Raw genomic sequence first — 22,413 nt, 5'->3', positions numbered from 1 at the left:
TAGTATTAAACCCATTTTATAGTGGGGTAGACTGAGTCACTAAACATGTAAAATATATTTTATGGGGCCATACAGGTGAATCACTGAAAACAGATTAGAATCAACAGATTTCAAATACCCTCTTAAATACCTTTCTGTTAACAGGGAGTATCTTGTGGGTTACATAAAAATGAACTAGAAAGTATTCAGAGGAGAAGGCTGATTGAGGAGGAAAGTAACAAACGTGGGCAAGAGACTCTACTGTTGGTTATAACTTTTTTTTTTTTTTACATTCTCCCCCTTGTTTTTCAAATTCTTCCAGGTAAAGAAGTTATTTAAATCTATATCTGTTCCTTATTTTTTGCTCGAACTTGATCAAGCAGGTAAGATTCTGTTTAATATGTAAATTATATCTGATGACTGTACATTTTATTTAATCTGTTCTGTCTTGTTTTTATTTTTCTTCCTTGAGGTTTTTATTGTTTAATAAGCTCTTACCACTTGATTCCTCTTTTTGACTGTTTAGGCAGAGCTTTCCCCTAGCACTAATCATATTTACCTTTAGTCTTTAGTTTATAGCCTTGGTATTACTCTGAGCTTCCTATTGTTGAAATCATTATTTCTACTAACCTTGAGTCTAGTTACAGGTACAGTATTTGCTAGTTTTACGGTAACTTTATTATTTTTGCAAATTTGCCTCCTTTCTGGAAAGTCATATCAAATAATATTTTAATTAAATATAAATTGAGGTGTATTTAGAAACTGTGGCAAGAACATATAAAGACCAGTAATGATAAAGATCCATGAAAGGAACCATTGGGAAATAGTTGCATACGGTTAGGGGAAAGAAAGGTAGGTAGAGGAAAGTGGATAGCCTCTTCCTAGGACCAGGGCAATCATGCTTTTTGTTCGTGGGTCAGAAAATCCCAAAGACTCAGCAGTCAGACATTATTAAGAATCTGATCAAGTGGCCAGCATCATCATTTCTCGTCGAGAAAGTGGGTCCTTCCAGATCAGGAAGTATAGGTAATCTTCAGGCCTAGTAGCTTGGGGAAGCAGAGTCCTAAGCATTTATAGTCTCAGCCCAGTCTCCAAAGGAATAAAACAATAGAGAAGAGACTCAGCTAGAGAGAGACATGGTAACTAGGATAGAAAGCTCATTTCTAGGCTCAGCAGAAAGGAGGTAGTGGTGGGGCAGGAAACTATTATTTGATGCTTCTAAAGACAGATTCCCTAACACAGACCAGATAATAGCTGCCTCTTATTGAATGCCTGCTGTTTCATAGGGACTCTGCTGGGTTTATATACAAAGTCACTAATCCTTACAAGAAGAGATTATCTATATTTTACAGGTGAAGAAATTGAGTCCCAGAGAGGTCAAAAAACTTCCCTAAAGTCATATAACTAATATATCTGTAATTTGGACCCAGGCCTAATTCAGAAGTCTATGTTCTTTCCGTAATACCATGTTGTCTGTCTCTCCTAGCGTGAGCTTTCTATCATTCCATCAAGGAAGACTCTTGCTCCTAAACACTCCATAGTATATGAAAGGAAATCCCAATAATTAAAATTTCATTCAGGCCAAAAAGTAGCCTTTTAAAAATAAAAGTTTTCCTGGGAAAGTTAAGTCACTTGCAACTTGGTGTGAATTAGAAAAAAAAAAAAAAGGTGATTAAACTAACAAGATAAAGCAAATGAACATGTCCATTAAGGATAGGAAAAGTAAGGGAGGTAACACTGGAAGAGGATAGGCAGGATGGATGTGCCAGGTGCTTGAGGGGCATGAGTCAGAAGGCAAGGAGGTTGGCAAGGGTGCCAAAAGGTGGATGGGAGATCAATTAAGGCAAGCATCAACTTCTCTGAAATTTTGATTCTGGCAACACTAATCAGACAGGAAGCTCTCGCCCTGTGAGCCATAGATATATAGGTCACTACTCCCCCCTTGCTAAAGTCCTGCTTTAAAAGCATGTGTATTGGGATAGGTTGAAGCTGTCTGTGGTTGAAGAGTGGGAACCTCTTACTAGATGAGGGAGTGGATGGTGCTCTGTGTCCTCACTTGTTGCCTCATCACACATAAGAAGCTTTCTTCCTGTTCATGCTCACAGTCTGCCCAGCTTGCAGGGACAGATCAGGATTTATAAAGTAAGCCAGCAGTTCTCAAAATGTGGTCTGCAGACCTCTGGGGGTGCCTGTGACCTTTGGGGATACTCAAGGTCAAAACTTTTCATAATAATGTTGAAATGTTATTTACCATTACTGTTTTGACATTTTCATTGACGGTGCAAAGCAATGGTGGGTAAAACTGCTGATGGCTTAGCATGAATCAAACTAGGGGTACCAAACTATACTAGTTTATATTATATTCTTCGCCACCACACACACACAGTAAAAGAAAATGTCTATTTTACTTAAGACTATTCTCGATGAAGTCATAAACATTATTAACTTTATTAAATCTCAACCCTTTGAATATACATCTTTTTAATATTCTGTGTGATGAGAAAAGAATGCATAAAGTGTTTTGCCACAGGAGTGTGATGATTTTCTCAAGAAGAAGCACTCGTGCAATTAATAGTTTGCGTGGCAAACTGAACTAGCTGCTTTTTTCATGGAACACCATATATACTTGAAAGAATAACTGACAGTCAAACTATGGTTATTCAAACTTGAGTACTTGGCAGGCATTTCCCCCAAAATGAACAAAACAAGTCTGTCACTTCAAGGAAAACAACTGACAGTGTTTGTTGCTAATGATAACATTTGACCTTTCACATGAAAATTAGAATTTGGGAAGTTGTATCTGCCATGTGAGCTCAACAGCTTTTTAATACTTAAAGACTTTTCTGATGAGGTTGGTGGTACTATTTATGAATATAATTTTTTAAAAATATTCTGGTTGAAACATGTCAACATTTGGAAGAGCTGCATAGCTTAGTGAATGAATATTTTCTTAATGGTCAATGTATGATCTTACAAAGTCATTCATGGGTAAAAGAGTCATTCAAAGTGTAAGATAGACCAGTGCGTTTTAATGTGATAGAGTATGAAAACCTCATCCACATGGTTTCAGATTCCACACTGCACCTAACCTTTAATCAACCACCACTTGTTGAGTTTTGGTGTAGTATCAAAAAAGAATATCCACAATTATCTGAAAAATCTATTAAGTATTTCTCTTTTTTCTAACTACTTGTCTTTGTGAGACTGGGTTTTCTTCCTTCTTTTGGGCCAATTTTGAGCCTGTGTACATGAATTAAGGTTATTATTTGAGAACAACTGTCAAGGTGAACTCAGATCTATTGCGATTGGTATTGGAGAGGGGCGCTCAGCACCGGAAGGCATGGCATTAGTATCTGTGTTTGGGCTGTGGTAATGGTCACAAATCCTATCCTCCCTGTGCCAGAGGCTTATGCATGCTCCCGTATTTAATCTTCAAATTACCATCAGTGAGGTAGGTAATATCACCTTCATATGAAGAGGAAACAAAGCATGGAAAAGTATTAATAGGATAGTTGGCTTGCCAGTGAACCCACTGGTAATTCCTGGTCCCTCCCCTCTACTTCCACTGCCTCCGTCCTCAGAACGTTTCATGCTACCTGCCTTGTGTATGGTTTTCATGGCACTGATACTATGGTAGGTGTTCCTAGATGTGAGGATGGCTGTTGTAACCGGAGGTTGTGCCACCTGCCACCGTGGCAGCTGTACCTTGGCTGCCACTCACAGGGCTGGCTGATACACGAAAGCTCGTATCTTGGTCTCGAGTGTCTGCCCAGTGACTTTGATCTGAGTAACAGACAACATCAAGGTAATCATCTTAATTCGGTCTGGCAGCTGCTACCATTCTTCAGCTATCGATGTGGAAAGCAGATATAAGGTTTGAGAGGACATGTGTGACAGTTTGCTGAAAGTATGGATCTGGATGCCATATGTTACTAGCCCAGGGGTTCTGAGGTGTATCATCCTTGTCCCCTGGCTGCTTATAGAAGGCACGGCTTTAATGCCTTCAGCAAGAGGGAGAGGAACTAACATTTGAGATATATTGATGAACTAACATTCCTTTTTTATGCCAGTGTTTCACATCTCTCTCACTCAGTCCTCACAATGACCTTGTGGGGTTGCTGGATTTAATTCTGCTTCGCAAGTGAGGAAGAAGATGCTCCGCGTTTTAGTAGCTTGCTCAGTGTTGCTGTGTCAAGCCCAGGCTATCTGGTTTCCCAGTCGCCTCTTCAGAGATTGCTTGCCTTAAACAAATAAAAGCCCCTACAGGCAGAGGAGCCCAGGCTAGCTCAGGTCTCACCACTTTGGTACTGATGCTTATTCGTTCAGCAGATGTGTTTTGGGCACCTGTTTATGTGCCAAGCACTGGCTGGAGAGAAAAAGATGAATAAGGCAGTCTCGTTCTTTAAGGTCATTCTGCTTATTTGTATCTGTCTCTCTTCTAAAGGCTGTGGGATCACAGAGTAGCTGTGATAGGGTGTTGATAGGTGTTCTCCCAGTGGAAAAAAGTAGTAAGGGAGGAATTCACGGCCGTAAACAAAAACAAGTTAGAAAACATCACGGCTTGTTCATTTAGAGCGAATGTAGTAAGGAGGGCCTGACAGAGAGAACGATCAGAGATAAAAGTGGAAAAGTCAAGAGACTTTATCCTATAGGAAGTGGGGATCCATGGAGGTTGTTCTGTTTGTTTTATGAATGAGGCTTAAGATATTCCTTAAGCATTTTGGTTTGGTCTGCAGAAATGTTCATTTGAGAAAATATAGAGACTGAGTTATAATAAAATACAAAAATAACATATAGTTATATCCAGAGATAACCACTATTAATATTTTTGTGTATCTTTTATGTATCTTGTATTCTGTTTTATTATTAAAATAGTTTGCATGTTATTACAAGTTCTTAATAATTTTCTCAGTTATGAAATATTCCATATAATATTTTTATTTAGCCATTCCACTATGGTTGGACAAATAATCTGTTGCCAATTTTTTGCTACTATGGAATAACAAGTTAGAAATATTTTTCTTTGGGCATAAAGTTTTTGCTGTATTTAGAATTATTTCTCAGGATAATTACTGGAATGAATATCTGGGTCAGAGTATGAACATTTCTAAAGTTCTAGAGCCTTTTAAGTGATGTGTACTAATTGATAACTCCACAAGTTCAATGAGTTTTCCCTGTTCTTAGTGAGTCTTAGAAATAATAAGTTTTTAAAAACTATCGTTTGCCAATTTGAGAGGTAAAAAAATATAGCTTTATTTCAATTTGTATTTCTTTGATTACTAATGCAGCAAAATTTTTCCATATGTTATATTATTGTTATCTCTATTATCTGTTCATGTTTCGCAGGAAACCTTTATATGGCAATTTCTATGAGTCACTGCTATAAGCACTTCAAGTGTTAACTAATTCAGTCATACAGTTCTGCGAGATATTAACTGTTTTCTCCATTTCACAGAAAAGGAAATAAAGGCACAAAGAGGTTAAAGAACTTGCTCAAGGTCATACAACCAGTAAGTGACAGAGCTAGAACTTGAAACTAGGGAATCTGGCCCAAAGGCCAGGCTCTTAATCAATGCTGAACTGTTCTCTGAGCTAAGCTGTGCTTATGATCTTATTGGACATGGTACTCCCCACTAATTTCTACACACATGCATGCACACACAGACACACACACACGCCTCACACACCAGGCCAGTTTTTACACCTGTATTAGTGCTATTTACGGAAATAACCACTGCATTGGTTGGACCCCTCATGTGTGCTTTGCTTTTGTATAAATGGATCAAGAGGATGGAGACCAATGGTTATATAGAAGTCACATCAGAATCCATACATATATACTTCTATTTAAGTAAATTTCTGTTTTGGAATGAATGCAAGGCAAGTAGGGAAGCTGATTATCTATTTAAGAAAACAACTTACACATTTTATAAAAGGATTTCTCTTAAATAGGAAGTAGAAAATATATCTTTGTATTATGCAGACCTGGGTTCAAATCCATGCAGATGGGATAGTGTTACTCCTCTGTTTGAGTCGTTAGGATTAAATAGGGTGTTTGTAATGCATCTAACATGGCGTTTAATTAATGTCCTCTTCCCATTGTAGTCAGATATGAAAAGGATAGATTAAGCTTTTTATAAGGCAAGATAAATCTTTTTAATTGCCAGATACACATTCTAGTAAATTATTGATTATTTTCATTCTTTTGACAAATACTGGAGGGCCTGCCCTTATACATAAAGGATATGAGTTCTGCCTTTCATGGGCTCATTGTCTATTGTGGGTTATTAGTCATAGTCACCACAAGTAGAGGACTCTTTGCTCCTCTGAGCCTTTGTTTTCTTATCTATAAAGTGAGATTGTATGTAAAATGCCTAGTACTGTTCCTGACACATAGTCAGTGCTTAGTAGTAGCTGCTAATTCATGTACTATTATGCAGCCATTAAAAATGATTCACATAGGGCTTCCCTGGTGGCGCAGTGGTTGAGAGTCCGCCTGCCGATGCAGGGGACACGGGTTCATGCCCCGGTCTGGGAGGATCCCACATGCCGCGGAGCGGCTGGGCCCGTGAGCCATGGCTGCTGGGCCTGCGCGTCCGGAGCCTGTGCTCCACAACGGGAGAGGCCACGATGGTGAGAGGCCCGCGTACCGAAAAAAAAAAAAAAAAAAAGATTCACATAGAATATTTAATAGCATGGGGAAACTTTCAGTACTATAATGTTTAATGAAAAAACAAAGAGTTTAAAATAGTTTTTATAGAATAGTCATATCTTGCTTGAAAAAGTGTAGGAAAAGACTGGAAAGAAAGGCACAAAATATGAATAATCACTCAAATATTGTGCATCTGTCTTGCCATGCAGTAGGTACTGAGGAAACACAGGTGAATAAGATCTGGTTCTTCCTTAGGGGGAGGTTTTAATAGACAGATGATCACAATCCAGCGTTGGCTGAAGCAGAGGGAGAAGTCAGGCAAGCTGCCTCAGTTTCTGCCGTGCAGAGGGAGGATGGTAGTATCAGTCATTGAGAAAGGAGACAGGGTTTGGACCAGGGAAGATGATGAATTTGGTTTTGGACATGTTGTGATTGTCCAATGTGGATATATAGGCTAGTAGGTACATAGGTCTGGGTGAGTGGGAGATACCGATTTGGAAAGGTTTAATCTATAGCTGAGGTTTGCAGCTGTGGGAAAAAACAGACGCACTCAGGGAAAGTCTGCGGACTGAGCCAAGAGTTAGATCTTGATTGCATCCAGATGGTGAAATTTTGAATAACTCTTTTTCTTCCTTTGCTTTATTTATTTATTTATTTTAAAACGTCCTATAGTGTAAATGTAAGTGTTTCCTATAGTGTAATGTAACTGTTTCAGTTAGGATTAGGTTTTGCCACATGTGACAGCAAACCTAAAGTAACAGTGGCTTAAACTAAATGTAAGCTTATTTCTCTCTCACCTAAAAGAAGTTTAGATAGGGGTAGTGTGTCCAGGGCATTTATGGTACTCTACAGTGTTGGAACCAATGTTGAGTCCTCCTATTTTCATGTTCCACAGTCCTCAGCATTTGTCTTCCATCTTATGTCCCAAGATGAGTGCCCAAAGTCCAGCCATCAGTTGGAAGAAGAGTTGAAGGACAGCATGTCCTTTCCATTTAAGATCATTTTCTGAATGTTGCACATGACACTTTGCTTACATCCTATTGGCCAAAATTTAGTCACTTAGCCATATAAGAAGATGGGGAAATGAAATTATTTTAGGAAGCTGAAAGTCAAGAATCCAGTTCGTGATTCTAGTAACATCTTGGTTTTGCTCACCTGTGGAACAGCTGAGGTTGGTTTGTCTGAAGGGATTAGTACAATAATTTCCATACATTTTTCTTCTACTTCAGTTATAAGAATAGAGGCACCATACTAAGGTCATCACATGATGGTAGTAAGCTGGAAAATACTTTGTTTTCTTAGAAAGGCCAATGACTTTACAGAGTGAAGTAAGTCAGAAAGAGAAAAACAAATACCATATGCTAACACATATATATAGACTCTGAAAAAAAAATGGTTCTGAAGAACCTAGGGGCAGGACAGGAATAAAGACACAGACGTAGAGAATGGACTTGAGGACACAGGGAGGGGGAAGGGTAAGCTGGGATGAAGTGAAAGAGTGGCATGGACATATATACACTACCAAATGTAGAATAGATAGCTAGTGGGAAGCAGCCGCATAGCACAGGGAGATCAGCTCGGTGCTTTGTGACCACCTAGAGAGGTGGGATAGGGAGGGTGGGAGGGAGACACAAGAGGGAGGAGCTATGGGGATATATGTATATGTATAGCTGATTCACTTTGTTATAAAGCAGAAACTAACACACCATTGTAAAGCAATTATACTCCAATAAAGATGTTTAAAAAAAAAAAAGGCCAATGACTGAACATTGAACTAGAGGCCTAGTAAACTCACTTAATGGGTAACATTGAACCCTATCAAGATGAGTAGGAGGTAGTCCAGCCTCCTTTATTGCAACAAGGCCTCAAAAGAGTTCCTGAGATTATTGAAAGATTAAGTGAGCGTTGTAAACCTGTAGATAAATGAATTCAGAAATACTCTGGTGGAGAAGCCACAACGTTCTCATCTGTCTTTAGAGGGGGAAAGTTGGTCTTAATAATACAAGTTATAAATGAGACATAGGTCACTCTTAGTTCAAATCAGCTCTGGAGTATTAGTTGCCAATCAGGAATATTCAAGGCTACTTTATGGGTGAACATAGCCCTCCACCACCGATTTGTAGTCATAAACTCTCTTGGGATTCTGGAATTTGGGCTCTTGGAGAATTAGAGGGGGATGTTCCTCTCAATGTCAACTACCTAATAGGGTTTAAGAATTTGGAGGTTAATAATGATAATAAAGTATATGGCACTCCTTTCATCTGTAAGATCTAAAAGCTGTTTAAGACTATTAATTAATACTCACACAACCCCTTGGCTCGCGGTGAGGGCGGCTGATCTCCAGTTTTATAAGACGAGACGTCTGAGGCTTGACTGCAGTAAAGCCTGTACCTCCTGAGGTTCTGCCGGCCAGTTGGTTTTCTAGATTAAAAAGGTTTTCTTTCCTCTAGAGTTGAAATGGGACGCTGAGAGACCTAAAACAAATGGAATGCAGGAGGGGGATGTTTCTGCACTAGGGTTTGTACCTTATGCATGTAGGTACATGTGATACAAAATGGATTAAAGACATGAGGAACTTTTTTTTAAGTTCCTCATGTCTTTGCATTTCTTTTAGCAAGTTGTTTGAGAAAATTACATTTTTCTTCTACCAGAGAAAGAACAAGCTGTGAGCAATGAGAGGGGATGACTGTGAAAAACGGCATGCTTAACAATAGACTGCTAATTAAAAGAAAGATGAATAGGTTACCCCCTTGAATTAAGTTTTAAACGGAGTCTAGTGTAACACTTTTTTTTTTTTGCGGTACGCGGGCCTCTCACTGCCGTGGCCTCTCCTGCCGCGGAGCACAGGCTCTGGACACGCAGGCCCAGCGGCCACGGCCCACGGGCCCAGCCGCTCCACGGCACGCGGGAGACCCCGGCACGAACCTGCGTCCCCTGCATCGGCAGGCAGACTCCCAACCACTGCGCCACCAGGGAAGCCCCTAGTGTAACACATTTTTAACAGTTACTGTGAATAACTAAATTGTCAAAGGAGAAAATCCAAACTCTTAACCACACTGAGGTCTTCCTAGATTTGTGCCATGCCTAAGGACATAATGGTGATAATAGCAACTCAAATATTGAGTACCTACCACATTCTGAGCCCTTTACGTCTACTTACTCATTTAATTTCCACAACTGCCACAGAAAATGCAGGTGCTATTTTTTATGGCCATTTACAGATAAGCAAACTGAGGCACAGAAAGGTAATGGAACTTGCCTAAGGGCATGCCACCTGTCAGCAGAAACGCCAGGTTATGTGATGTCAGAGGAGGCTCCCGTAACTATTGGGCCATACTGCTTGTCAGCAGAAAGCTAGATGAGGCTGTGAGATCAGCTGAAATATTCACAAAAGAGGAGACCTGGGCACATTTGAAGACAGAAGGCTTAAATATTGAATGGTCAGGGATGCAAGTTAAGAAGAGGATGTTTAAGGGATGTGGAGTCCCTAAGAGTACTTGGAATTAGAATAGGTCATGGGCTCTGATAAAGGTGAGCTTTAGCAGAGGTAGAAGAATCCTTATCCTTTTGGGGTTGCAGTGAAGTCTAAGTGTAGAGAGCTGCCATGCAGAAGACATGTAGGAGGGAAAGTAGTTTGTACCTCATGACCTTGAGCTTTTAGATGGTGTGCTGGAGCTGGCTCTTACCAGCACAAGAGAGCCATGGTTAAACGTTCGGGAATATTGCAGGCAGGTTTGTAGCTTGAAATCAGCCAAAGTGGGGGTATTTATACCACGGAAACTGGCAGATGCTACAAGTGAGGGCTTCTCCCCGCAACTGCCACCCAAAGCTGGTTTACCAGGACACCTTAGACTCTCTTCTCTTTACTTCATGAACATTCGAAAGCCTGCTATCCTGCCAGTTGAATTCAAACCTGCCTACTATGGGGAAGGCACTGTGCCAAGTACGGGGGGTGCAAAAACCAGCCCCCAGAGTGAAAATGACTGTGGTGGAGAGGAAAGAGCATGAGGACATAAGTCCTGGACTAGCTCTCAGAACTTTGGCCACTCTCTTATCCTTGGTTTACTCATCTGCAAATGGAGATGATAATATGTATCCCAAAGGGTGAGTAAGAGGATTAATGAGAACATGTAAAGCTCCTGGCACAGAGCTGCTCACTAAGTGACAGTTCTGAGAGTGGCAGACATGTAAACAGACAGCTTTTCTGTAGCTTGACATAAGAAATAAAGGAGTAACTAATTCTGTTTGATCAGAGAAGGCTTCACAGAGATCTTGGTGCCCCAAGCAGGATTTCGGGTAGATGCTTCATGGATGAATTCTGACCTGGCTCTTGTCAGAAAATTAATCTTTTTTTTTTTTTTTTTGGCCCTAGAGCATGTTCCTTTTGCCTTTTTTTTTAGCCCTTACCTCACTATACATTATTGAGTAGTAAGACAAACAATAGATTTGGAGATAGGCACACCTAGATTTATATCCCATCTCCAACACACCTGCTTTGTGAGCTTTGGCAAAATTCTTAACTTCCTGGAATTTCTGTTTCTAATTTTATAATATGGGTGTAATACTTGGATGATTTTAAAAATTAACTGAGAATGTAGGGGAAAGAGCCATACACTTAGCTGCCTTGGGAACCCCAAACTGAATCCAGCATATATTTATAGTTTCATCTCCCCTTATGTTTCTGCATCATGCAAAAACACACCATTTCTTTCCTACTACTGTGTCTTTGTACCTATTGCTCCCTCTGCTTAGAAAAATTCTGTTTAAGAGTTGAACAGGGGCTTCCCTGGTGGTGCAGCGGTTGAGAGTCTGCCTGCCGATGCAGGGGACATGGGTTCGTGCCCCGGTCCGGGAAGATCCCACATGCCATGGAGCGGCTGGGCCCGTGAGCCATGGCCACTGAGCCTGCGCGTCCGGAGCCTGTGCTCCGCAATGGGAGAGGCCACAACAGTGAGAGGTCCACATACCGAAAAAAAAAAAAAAAAGAAAAGAAAAGAAAAAAGAGTTGAACAGCATCGTGGTAATAGCCAAGGGCTGGGCATCAGTCTCGGTTCTGCCAGTTATTAGCTAGGTGACCATGGGAAGATAATTTTCCTCTTTATAGCTCAGGTTTTTTTCAGATATCTGTAAAATGGGGGAAATAATGGTATCTTACTCATTGCATTATTGTGAGGATTAAATTAGCCATGTAAAGACCCAAGTTTATGCCTGGCATGTGGTAAGCACTGAAAAATTCTTAGGTATTACTCCCACTCCCATTACTACTACCTTTATTATTCCTCCAGGTATGGTTCAAATATCACCTGCTTCCCCAATTTCCCTACACCATTATTTGCTTGCCCTCTGTGAAGTTGATGGACCACCACATGTTCTAGGCACACTCCTAGGCATATTACAGGTGTTATTTTATTCAGATACCCAATATGTTCTCAGCCACCCTCTGGGATTGATCAAATTTTTGAAGGTCAGATTCACCTTTATAAGAGGACTGAGAATCTTTGACAGTTACTATGTAAAGACTCTTTTTCCTTTCCTCTTAGAAAAATATGAAATCTACAAGTTAACTAGTAATATCCCCACTGTACAGATCGAATCTTTCGACAAACATTTTTTGAGCAATTACTAAGTGTGGGCACTATATTAAGTGCTGGGAACACTGTGGTGAACATAAATAATCCTGATCCCTGCCCACATGTAGCTATTTACATTTAAATTAATTAAATATAAATAAAGTTTAAAACTCAGATCAGCACTTGCACTAGCCATATTTTCCAAGGATTAAACAAGGAGAAATCAGATGGAGATGCTGGGGATTGAACCCAGGACCTCATACATGCAAAGCATGCGCTCTACCACTGAGCTACATCCCCATATGCTCTAGTTATGTTTTATTTGCTCAATAACTACATGTGGTTAGAGGCTATTGGGTTGGACAATGCTAATATAGAATATTTGCATCATCATGGAAAGTTCTGTTGAACTAAGCTGTTCTAGAGGGGGAGGCTGACATTGATCAAATAACCATACTTAAAAATATAACTGCAATTGTGGTAGGTACTAATCAGAAAGAATACATGGTAACACAAGAGCATTTCATAGGGGGATTTGGCTTATGTGACTGAGACATGTTTGAACTAAGACGTGTTGAGTGATTGGGAGTTAGCAAAGCCTGTGGTTAGATTAATTAAAGGGATTGAAAAAAGGCTAATGGCTGGGGCATAGAGACGGAGGGAAGGTTTGGGTGAGATAAAGAGGTAGAAGGACCACAGAGGACCTTGTAGAAAGAGGATGAGAAAGCTGAGAGGCTTAGTAATTTGACTGTCTAATCAGTGATGGAACCTAGATTTGACTTAAGTCTGCTGCATAATAGATGTATATAGTCAAAGTACTTTGCCTCTGTAATTTACAGATCTCATCTTGCTCCTTTCCTCTTTGGAAATCACCAAATTTCCTCTACTAGATTAATTCTTCAGCATTGAAACATGCTATAATAACTTCCTTCTTAGACAAAATCCCATTGTTTTCTGCTTTTATAGCAAAACTCCTTGGAAGAGTTGGCTATACTTACTATCTCCTTGTCCCTTTTTTCTGTTTCTTCTTGTTGTTTTTTTTTTTACCGGTACGCGGGCCTCTCACTGTTGTGGCCTTTCCCATTGCGGAGCACAGGCTCTGGATGCGCAGGCTCAGCGGCCATGGCTCACGGGCCCAGCCGCTCCGCGGCATGTGGGATCTTCCCAGACCGGGGCACAAACCCGTGTCCCCTGCATCAGCAGGCGGACTCTCAACCACTGCGCCACCAGGGAAGCCCTCTGTTTCTTGTTGAACCGCCTGTACTTAGGCTTTCTTTCCCCCAATCATTTTCAGTAAAGTCAGCAATAACTTCCATGATTCAGTCCTTATCTTGCAGGTTTTCTCAGCAGCACCTGATATAATTGATCTTCCTCCTTTTCGGAGCACGTCTTCCTTGGCTTTTGATTTAGCACATTCTCTTGGTTTTCCTCCTACCTCCCTTCTCAGCCTCCTTTGCTGGACCCTTCTCCTTTGCACTTTGCCAGGGCTCAGTCCTGGACTGTCTTCATTTCTCTAAATGCATTAACTTACTAGGTAATTTCATCTAGTCGCATGATGTGATGGCTGATTTTATGGTACCCAGTTGTTTGGTCAGACACCAGTCTACATGTAGTTGTGAAGGTATTTTTTAATGTGATTAACACTGAAATCAATAGACTTTTGAGTAAAGCAGATTACTCTCCATAATGTGAGTGAGCTTCCTGCAATCAGTTGAAGGCCTTAAGAGAAAAGATTGAGGTCTCCTGCAGAGGAAAGAATTGTGCCTCCAGACTGCCTTCAGACTCGAGACTGCCACATTAAGACTGCTGGAATTTCCAGCTTGCTGACCTGTTCTGTAGGTTTCAGACTTGCCAGCCACCAAATGCTGTGAGTCATTCTCTCAAAATAAATCTTTCAAACTTCCCTGGTGGTCCAGCGGCTAAGACTCCGTGCTTCCAATGCAGGGACGGCATGGGTTCTATCCCTGGTTGGGGAAGTTCTGCATGCTGCGCAGCCAGAAAAAAGAAAGAAAGAAAGAAAAAAAATCTCTCTCTCTCTCTCTCTCTCTCTCTCTCAGTTTCTCTGGAAAACCCCAACATTATCTACAATGCAATATCCATGTCATTAAATACCTTTTATATTTGACTAACAATTTTTATTGTTTGACTAACAATTTTTATTTCTAGCCCTGACTTCTCCCCTGAATTCCAGATTTGCATACCAGCTACCTACTCAAAATCTCCATTTGGATAACAGTAGGTTTCTCAAACCATACTATGCATTTGTCCCAAACTATTGCTTTCCATCTCCCATTCCCATCTTTTCTCCTCCTCCCTGAGTATCCCCCCTTTCATCAGGGAGTGCTCCCATCTACCCAGTTGCCAAGGCCAAAACCCTGGAGTCATTGATTCTTTTCTTTCTTTTACACCCCTCGTTCCATCCATCTGTAAAACTAATTAGGTTTATCTTCAGATATATGTTCTCAACTCACTAATCCAAACCTTCATCATCTCAGCTTGGACCACCACGGTAACTTCTTGACTGGTCTGTGTTCCTCCACGCTGAGTCCTTACCTTAGTCTCTCCTCCACACAGCAGAGCAATCCTTTAAGGATACAAACTAGATCATTTCCCTCTCCTCTCTTGTGACACTTTGGCTTCTTATCACATTAAGAATGAGATCCAAATTTCTGACTATGGCCTTTGGGATCTGACCCCTGGCTACTCCTCTGACCTCACTACCTACCACTTTCTTCCTCACTCACTGAGCTGTAGACACATTGGTTCCCTTGCAGATCTGTGGACAAATTGGGCAGGCTCCCAGCTTAGGGAGCTGTTTCCTGTTTCCTCTGCTTAGAAAGAGTTCCCCCTCTTAAGTCTTGCTCCTTCATCTCACTCTGGTCTCTGCTCGAGTGCCATATACTTAGATCTTTCCTGACCTCCCTACCCTACTTTATTCTCAGGGTACAAAGAATCCTTTCCAAAAAAATTTTTTTTTCGCCCTGTGAGGGGAGAAATGATGTTGGGTGGTAACTACTGGAATTGGGCATATGGGATCTTGGGAGACTTTAAAAAATGGGAACATTACAGTGTGCTTGTATGATGATGGGAATGATCAGGTAGAGAACAAGAAACTGATGATGCCAGAGAGGGAGGCTAATGGGAGGAGTGAAGTTATCGAAGGTTGAGAAGTCAAGAAAAGATGAAAATGCGCACACAAGTGGAGAGGCTGGCCTTCATTAAATCAAGAGGGAAGGCGGGGAATATGGCAGCTTGGTGGTTGAGATGGAAGTTGGTGGGACTTTGGGACTTTCCTGGACAGTCCAGTGATTAAGACTCCTTGATCCCAATACAGGGGGCACGGGTTTGTCCCTGGTGGGGGAACTAAGATCCTGCATACCATATGGAACAGCCGGAAAAAAAAAAAAAAAAAAAAGGGAAATAGGTGGGAGTTCTGTCTGGTTGATTCTCTTTTCTTAAAGTAGAAAGCAGGTCATGAGCCAATGGCAAGGTGTAGGTGTTGTCGACTTAAAGAAAAACACACAACATAGAAGTTGTGAGTTTAAGTTTTATTCAGGGTCTTATTGAGGACTATAGCCCAGAGACAGCACTCAGTTATCTCTGAGGAGTTGCTCCGAAGAAGTAGGGGAGAGACCCGTTTATATATGATTTTTTTTTTTTTGGGGGGGCTAGGAAATACACACTGTCAAGCATACATCTTGGTAAAAGATTACTGCTAATCACAAAGAACAGATATCTCAAGTTTAAGTGCTTAGCTAAATATGAGAAGATGCAAGAATCTGGGGTCATTAAAATTCTTCCTGAGATACGCATCTGGCTATTTAAGGGCCTGTTTATCTAAAGCACGGAGTGCTTCATCCTGTTTCCATCCTGAATTCCTCTCAGGTTGGTGGGCAACTGAATTGGGTTCCGACTTAACCCTGGTAGAACTGGGTGGTGAGTGTTGGCGAGGGGGAAATTTCCCAGTCTACCTGTCTTGAGTTCTTATATCTGGACCAATAATAAAATTGACACAAGACATTAACAGGAGAAAGAGAAACAAATTTTAATTCATGCACATGGAGATCCCATAGAAATGGTACCCAAGAAGTGGCCAAAGCAGGCAGCTTTTATACTTTTTTAGACAAAGAAACAATACATTTGTGAGGAATTGACAGGACAAAGAAACTTAGGTTTTGGGTGCCCAACTAGTGACGATTATCAGCAGAGTTTGGGCTTGGGGTAGTATATTAAAGAAGTAATGAGTTTGTTTATATAGGCTTCCTGGCCCCAAATTCCCTATCTTTTGTGTTAAGGGTGTCCTTCTACCTCTAGATGCAAGGAGTGCACATTTCACATGAGTGACTTATTTCCTATTTTCAGTGAGACAGAAAGGAGAGTCAGAGTGTCCCTCTTGCGTTGGCTGTTTCTTTTTTTTTTTTAATTTATTTATTTAATTTATTTTTATTTTTGGCTATGTTTGGTCTTCGTTGCTGTGCGTGGGCTTTCTCTAGTTTCGGCGAGCGGGGGCTACTCTTCTTTGCGGCGTGCAGGCTTCTCCTTGCGGTGGCTTCTCTTGCTGAGGAGCACAGGCTCTAGGGGCGCAGGCTTCAGTAGTTGTGGCTTGCAGACTCTAGAGCACAGGCTCAGTAGTTGTGGTGCACGGGCTTAAGTCGCTCTGCAGCATGTGGGATCCTCCTGGACCAGGGCTTGAACCTGTGTCCCCTTCATTGGCAGGCAGATTCTTCACCACTGCACCACCGGGGAAGCCCTAAAGTGAAATTACTTTTAATTTCTGTGTTTTCTCCAGTAATGTTTTCTGGTTAAGTAGGGTACAGAATATGTGGACATCTAGGTTTAACAAGGGTGGCCGTTGCCAACTCAGTACAATTGAGGAGTTTGGATTTTTATTTAGAGGTTCCTAGAGAACTACTGGAGGATTGCGCAGAGATCTGGGTGTCAGGAAGGTGGTTCTAGCTCAGTGTGTATGTATGAGAAAGACTTATTGAGGAATGGTAGTTTAGTGCAAGAGGACCCTTGATTGAACACCTTCATAGACCTGTTAATAGTGTCCTTAGATGACAGCTCAGGAACAGAGGGTCTTTTCCAGCATTTTCTGCATACTTACAATATATAACAGGTTCTGGGAGGGCATGATAAATCAAGCAAGGTTTTGCCTTCTCAAAACTCTCTTGGCTTTAGATGATTTGTAATTATTTTTAGGTGTTTGGGGACACAGAAGAGGGAAGGAGCGATAAACACAGGGTAGAAATCAGGCAAGCCCTCCCACAGGAGATGACATTTCAGATGAGCTTTGAGGGAGTAGGCCCTTAGGGAGGTAAGATAATTTTAGGCAGGAGGAATAACATGAACCCAGTCAAGAGATGCAAGATGTACCACTAGAACAAATGCTGCATGATGAGAAATGGGGGAGGGGGGTGTGAGTGCCAGCGAGCGGCTCTTCTTCCATTGACCAGCAACTAAATAGAACTAAGGCGTTCTATTTCCTGACAAGGGTAAGGCATCTGGGTTTGAAAGGAAAGTGAAGCTTTTTTTAACGGTGATATTTTTTTTTAACTTAAAAAATAACTACATGGAGCTGCTCTTGGGATTTGTGCTATAATCTGCTCACTTAAGAACAGTTTAAAGTTAAAATGCCTTATCTAGCCTTTTCTGGAATGCCATTAGAAAATGCTAACTGTGGTAACTCGGACCTGTCTGTCCCAGAAGGCTCTTAGAAGTCAACCCTTGTCACTTGCTTTTAGCACATTAAGTTAAATGATTTTAAAGTCCCTCTGTATCCTAAGACATGCTTTTGCAATAAACTGTAGCTTCTATAGATGTTTAAGAATGTGGAGTTATGACGCCAACTCATGGGTTGTTTTGTGTAGGTTAAATGAAAGAAGGCATGTAAGCTGGTTAGTACAAAGCTTGGCACAGCAGCTGGGAGTAAATGGTAAGTTCTCTGCCTTAATCCCAGCTGTCTTTCCTTCACATTTTTTCATTCTTTGCTTCCTAAGTCATCTTGTTTCCTGAACACCTATGTGCTAGACCCATCTTCTCTTCTAAGGACCCCAGAATCAGGTTAGGCACTCACATAAATAACCACCAAACAGAGTGTCAGTTTAGCACCTTGTAGGGGAACAAAACTTTCCACCCCCAAATGTGTCTCTTTGGTTTGAGGATGATTTGGGGCTGATTATTTTTAAGAAACAAAACCTCAGGAAGAACTTTCTACCTTCTGCCCTTAACCGCCTAAAGGGCCTATTCAGGAAGAACAACTATCACCATAGAAAACTAAAGTATACCATGAACTAGGTGTGGTAGACTAGGGGCACTCAGCAAGGCCTGTTTGATCAAAGTCCTCTCTGGGTCCCATTGTGTCTGCAGAGGGTTTTTTCCCTCCCTCACAATGTGTAGAGTGTGTGTGAGTGTGTGTGTGTGTGTGTGTGAACGCGTTCTGAAACTGAGAGGCTGCAACAAGCCTCTGCCTTGCACCTGGGAGGGGACTCAAAAGGAGCAAATTGTGGCTTCACGGAGCCTTTAGAAACCAGCAACCTGAGCGTGTTTCAGTCTGGCAGTATCCAGACAAAGAAGTGGGAAAGACATTCATTTATTTATTTCTTCATCAAATATTCATAGCTACCTGCTAGCACAAGGTGCTGAGTAAGAATATGAGTAAGAGCAGGGAAGTATGAGGGAGTGTGGCTCACTCGGGTAGCTGGCTGCAGGTGCCGGGCATGGCTGGAGTTAAATATACGCAGTTTTCCTTCAACAACATGACGAACCAAAATCTGAGTGGGATAAGGAGGAAGTACTATAAAGCGAAGTTATGTGTTGGTGAAAATTTGTCACTTCTTTTCAGAATTAGTCAGGATGGACTAGAAGTTTTTTTTTTTTTAAAGCCTAATCGCTTCCTTTAGGGAATCACCAGACTGACTAATCCATTACTTTAGGGCAGTAGGTCGCAAACTGCTGTTCACTAAAATCATCCAGGGAGTTTTAAAAACCTCAGATGGCCAGGTCGCAAGCAATACCAATTACATCAGAATGTCTGCGGGTGGGAGCCAGGCGGCAGCGTTTTTGAAGATCCTCGCATGATTACAATCAGTAGCAAAGTTCGGGAGTCACTGCCCGAGGGCATAGTCCAGTTTTGTTCAATTAAGGCACACTCTTGGTTCCGGTTCCAAATATTTCTTAAATTGTTTTTGCTCCTTTCTTGGGTTGGGGGCGCTGTGAGCAGGAAGAGGATATGCTGTCACCCAATTAGGAGATCCCACTTTGCTAAGCGCATCAGCCTAGTTGCCAGTGCTGCACGAAGAGTGGGTTTTTGCTTTGTCATTCTGACTCTGGCGGTTTGCCCGCCCATTCAGAGGAGGGCGCGGCTTCTCGGAGCTACTGGGAACCCGCAGCCTTTCCTCCTCAGTTTGCTTCAGTCCCGCATTGCACCGGAGCAGCAGGTGCTGGGACGTCTGAAGGAGCGCCTGGTGCCCAAGGACTCGTGTTCGTGTAAGCTTCGGGTTTACTGAAAACGGAGGAAGCCCCAAGCCCCTGGGCTGTGAACACTCTGGGCCGAGAGCATCCTCCTGCCGGGTGCCTTGTGGATGCAGGGGAAGGGGAGACGTTTGAATGCGTGTCTGAGTAGGGCCGAGGCTTCTCTTAAGTCGGGTGAGCTTCTTGACGGTGTTCATTGTTTCGCCCGGGGAGGTGAAAGCTTGGCGTGTTGGTAGGTGAGACCGGCCCCCTGTCGGCTGGTGGTTTCCTGTCTCCAGCTCTTCTTTATAGAGACGGTTTGCAGAATATCGGAGAAAATAGTTTCTGTATCATTTCTTAATGCACGAGTCTTGAAATGTAGGTGATAATATGATGAATAGATTGACAGAGCCTTGTCAGCATTAAGCGAGTATAACGATTAAAGGATGCCTTTCGAGGAATTTTCACACCACTGAATCCTCAGAAATTGTGAGAGATTGGCAAATCACGTGTGTCTTCGTGTGTTCAAGTGGGGAGACCAAGGCTTAGACTCCTGTGACTTTCCCTAGGCTGTTAAAGGAGACAACTAAGAGGAACCGGCGCTTATCTCACTGTATCAGGCAGTACAGGGTAGGGGTTAAAGGCTACACTGCACTGCCTGGTTTGAATCCTGGCTCTGCCGTTGACTAGCTGCTTGAATTTGGGTAGGGAAGCTTTTCTGTGCCTCAGTTTCCCTATTGGTGAAATGGACCTGATTGGACCTACTTCAACAGGGTAGTTATGAAGATTAAGTATTAACATATGCAAAGCACTACAGAATCGTTAGCTGCTATTATTATTATTATTGTCAAACAGCTATACTTTGGGGGCTGGTGTGGTTTTTGTCTCATGAATGGACCTGATGTCAGTATAACTAGAGTCTATTTTTAATTCTCACTGACTCATTCTTTACCTGAGTTCGCCCGTTTGTAAAATTGGACCATTTGCACCAAGCATGTCATTTAGGGTGTTGCTGTATTATTTCAAGGTTCTCTAATAAAAGCACCCCAAGTGGGCAGTGTTCTTAATTTTGCCTCGAGGTTTCAAATTTCAGAGAAACTTTGGAAGTTGGTTTTTTGGCATTCTGTGTATACGATGCAGAGTTCAAAGGAAGATTAAGTTGGGAGGTGTTAGTTGGCCTCGAGGCCATGTTTCCAGCCCGCGTGTAGGTGCGCCGGTCCGGGACCCGAGCTGGTGGCCGGCCTTAGTCAAGGTCAGGGCCGGGGCTGGGGCCTGGGCTGTCGCCCGGGCGAGTGCAGTTTGGGACGCGGAAGCCCCGCCCCCGCCGCGCACTTCCCGCCACGGCCCCGGGCGGAAAGACTGACCGGATCCGCTCTGCTTTTGCGCCCCAGAGAACGGGCGGGGCCTCGAGGGAGCGCTCTGCGAACTGACCTTGAAAACCGACATACCCGTTGTGTTTGTGAAACGGAGAAAGCTAGGCGGCCATGGTCCAACCCTGAAGGTAGGTAGGGGACCTTAACGTCTCTTTTGCCGCCTGAACTGCAAACGAGCTCATCGATCCGGCCGTGGTCTCAAAGCCAGGGTGATTGTGAGCGAACCTCCAACCGGAGCACATCCTTAGAAAACGACAAAGAAACGTGGGGGCCAGCTCACGTGTTAATCGACGTGGATGAGACACACATTTCAGAAGTGGGAAGCGTGGAAGGGCAGACGGCCTATTTTCTTCTTTTAAATAGGTTTTTTAAAGTGTCCTTTTTCTTTCCTTCCCAGTAAATCCAAATAACAAAATTTTTTAGCAGCAATGTAAACTGCTGAAAGTGAGTCGTTTAGAGAAGTACTGAGAAAAGTGGGTCAAGAAATGCTTTATCTTTGTACGTCCCTATCGTCTTCCTCTTTAATTCTCAGGGAGGGAAACCCAGAAACCCCAGGCTCAGGGGAGAGCAACCAGCAAGCTCCTAGAGTAAGTTCATTTCCCTTCAGGTATCTCTTTTCTAGCCCAGAGTTAACAACTGGGTAGAGGGAAAGAAGAGAAATAAATCTTTCCTTTGGGTGGTGGTGAGTGTGGTGGCGTCCTCCCTTAGGACCATCCACTGAGGGGTGGATGGGTCATGGCCTGCCATACAGGCAAGATGCTGGGAGGCTGGATGGGTCATGACCTGCCATAAAGGCAAGATGCTGGGAGGTTGGGTGCACATTTGGGGGAGATATGCAACGTGGATGACCAGGTTAGAAAGCCTTAGAATCCTATCACCTTGGTATAGCTTTAACTTTTGCTGATTTTTTTTGTCCTCCTTGTCTGTATCAATGTAATGTTTAAGAAATGGATCTTAAAAAAAAAAAAAAAAAAAAGAAATGGATCTTATACTTGAACATTGCCTCTTAGAAGTAAGCCTGAGGCCTCAGTTAAATGTAACAATGTACTTAGATGTGTGTGTGTTTAGGAAGGTTATAACAATTTGTATTTTTATTTACTACCTTTTCTTTTAAAAGAATCTTATTTATTACCTTTTTGAAGAATGGATATAAGAAATGGAGATAGACTTCAAAGACAAATAGTAAACTAATGGAAAATAATTAATGGAGATTAAGGCTTTTAGCTTGGTATAAAATACACTGTGTTACTCAAGACCTTTAGTTTGCAAGTAAAATGAGACAAAGTCCTGTTAATATTCTTTCCTGTCTGATCTTTTCTCTGCCTGTGTCATAAATTTGTACTTAAAAAGCTGTATAGGCATTTGATCTTTATATAAATTCTACACA

At 42.0% G+C, this 22,413-nt stretch overlaps 1 protein-coding gene across 5 annotated transcripts in view; it reads left to right on the top strand.

Moving 5' to 3' along the window:
* Positions 1-22,413, top strand: part of TXNRD1 (thioredoxin reductase 1) — a 106,027-nt gene that overhangs the window by 10,180 nt on the left and 73,434 nt on the right. Inside the window, exon 1 of one of the 5 annotated variants that reach the window (XM_079937567.1) lies at positions 5,453-5,489. The exons of 1 other annotated variant lie outside the window; for it this stretch is intronic. The gene's annotated coding sequence lies outside the window, so the exon portion shown is untranslated. 3 more of the 5 variants (XM_079937564.1, XM_079937565.1, XM_079937566.1) reach the window with 3 other exon arrangements.

Source organism: Stenella coeruleoalba, assembly GCF_951394435.1.
Source record: "Stenella coeruleoalba genome assembly, chromosome: 11".
NCBI lineage: Eukaryota > Metazoa > Chordata > Mammalia > Artiodactyla > Delphinidae > Stenella > Stenella coeruleoalba.
Note: the sequence above shows the minus strand (reverse complement) of the source record. Positions and strands in the feature narration are given on the sequence as shown.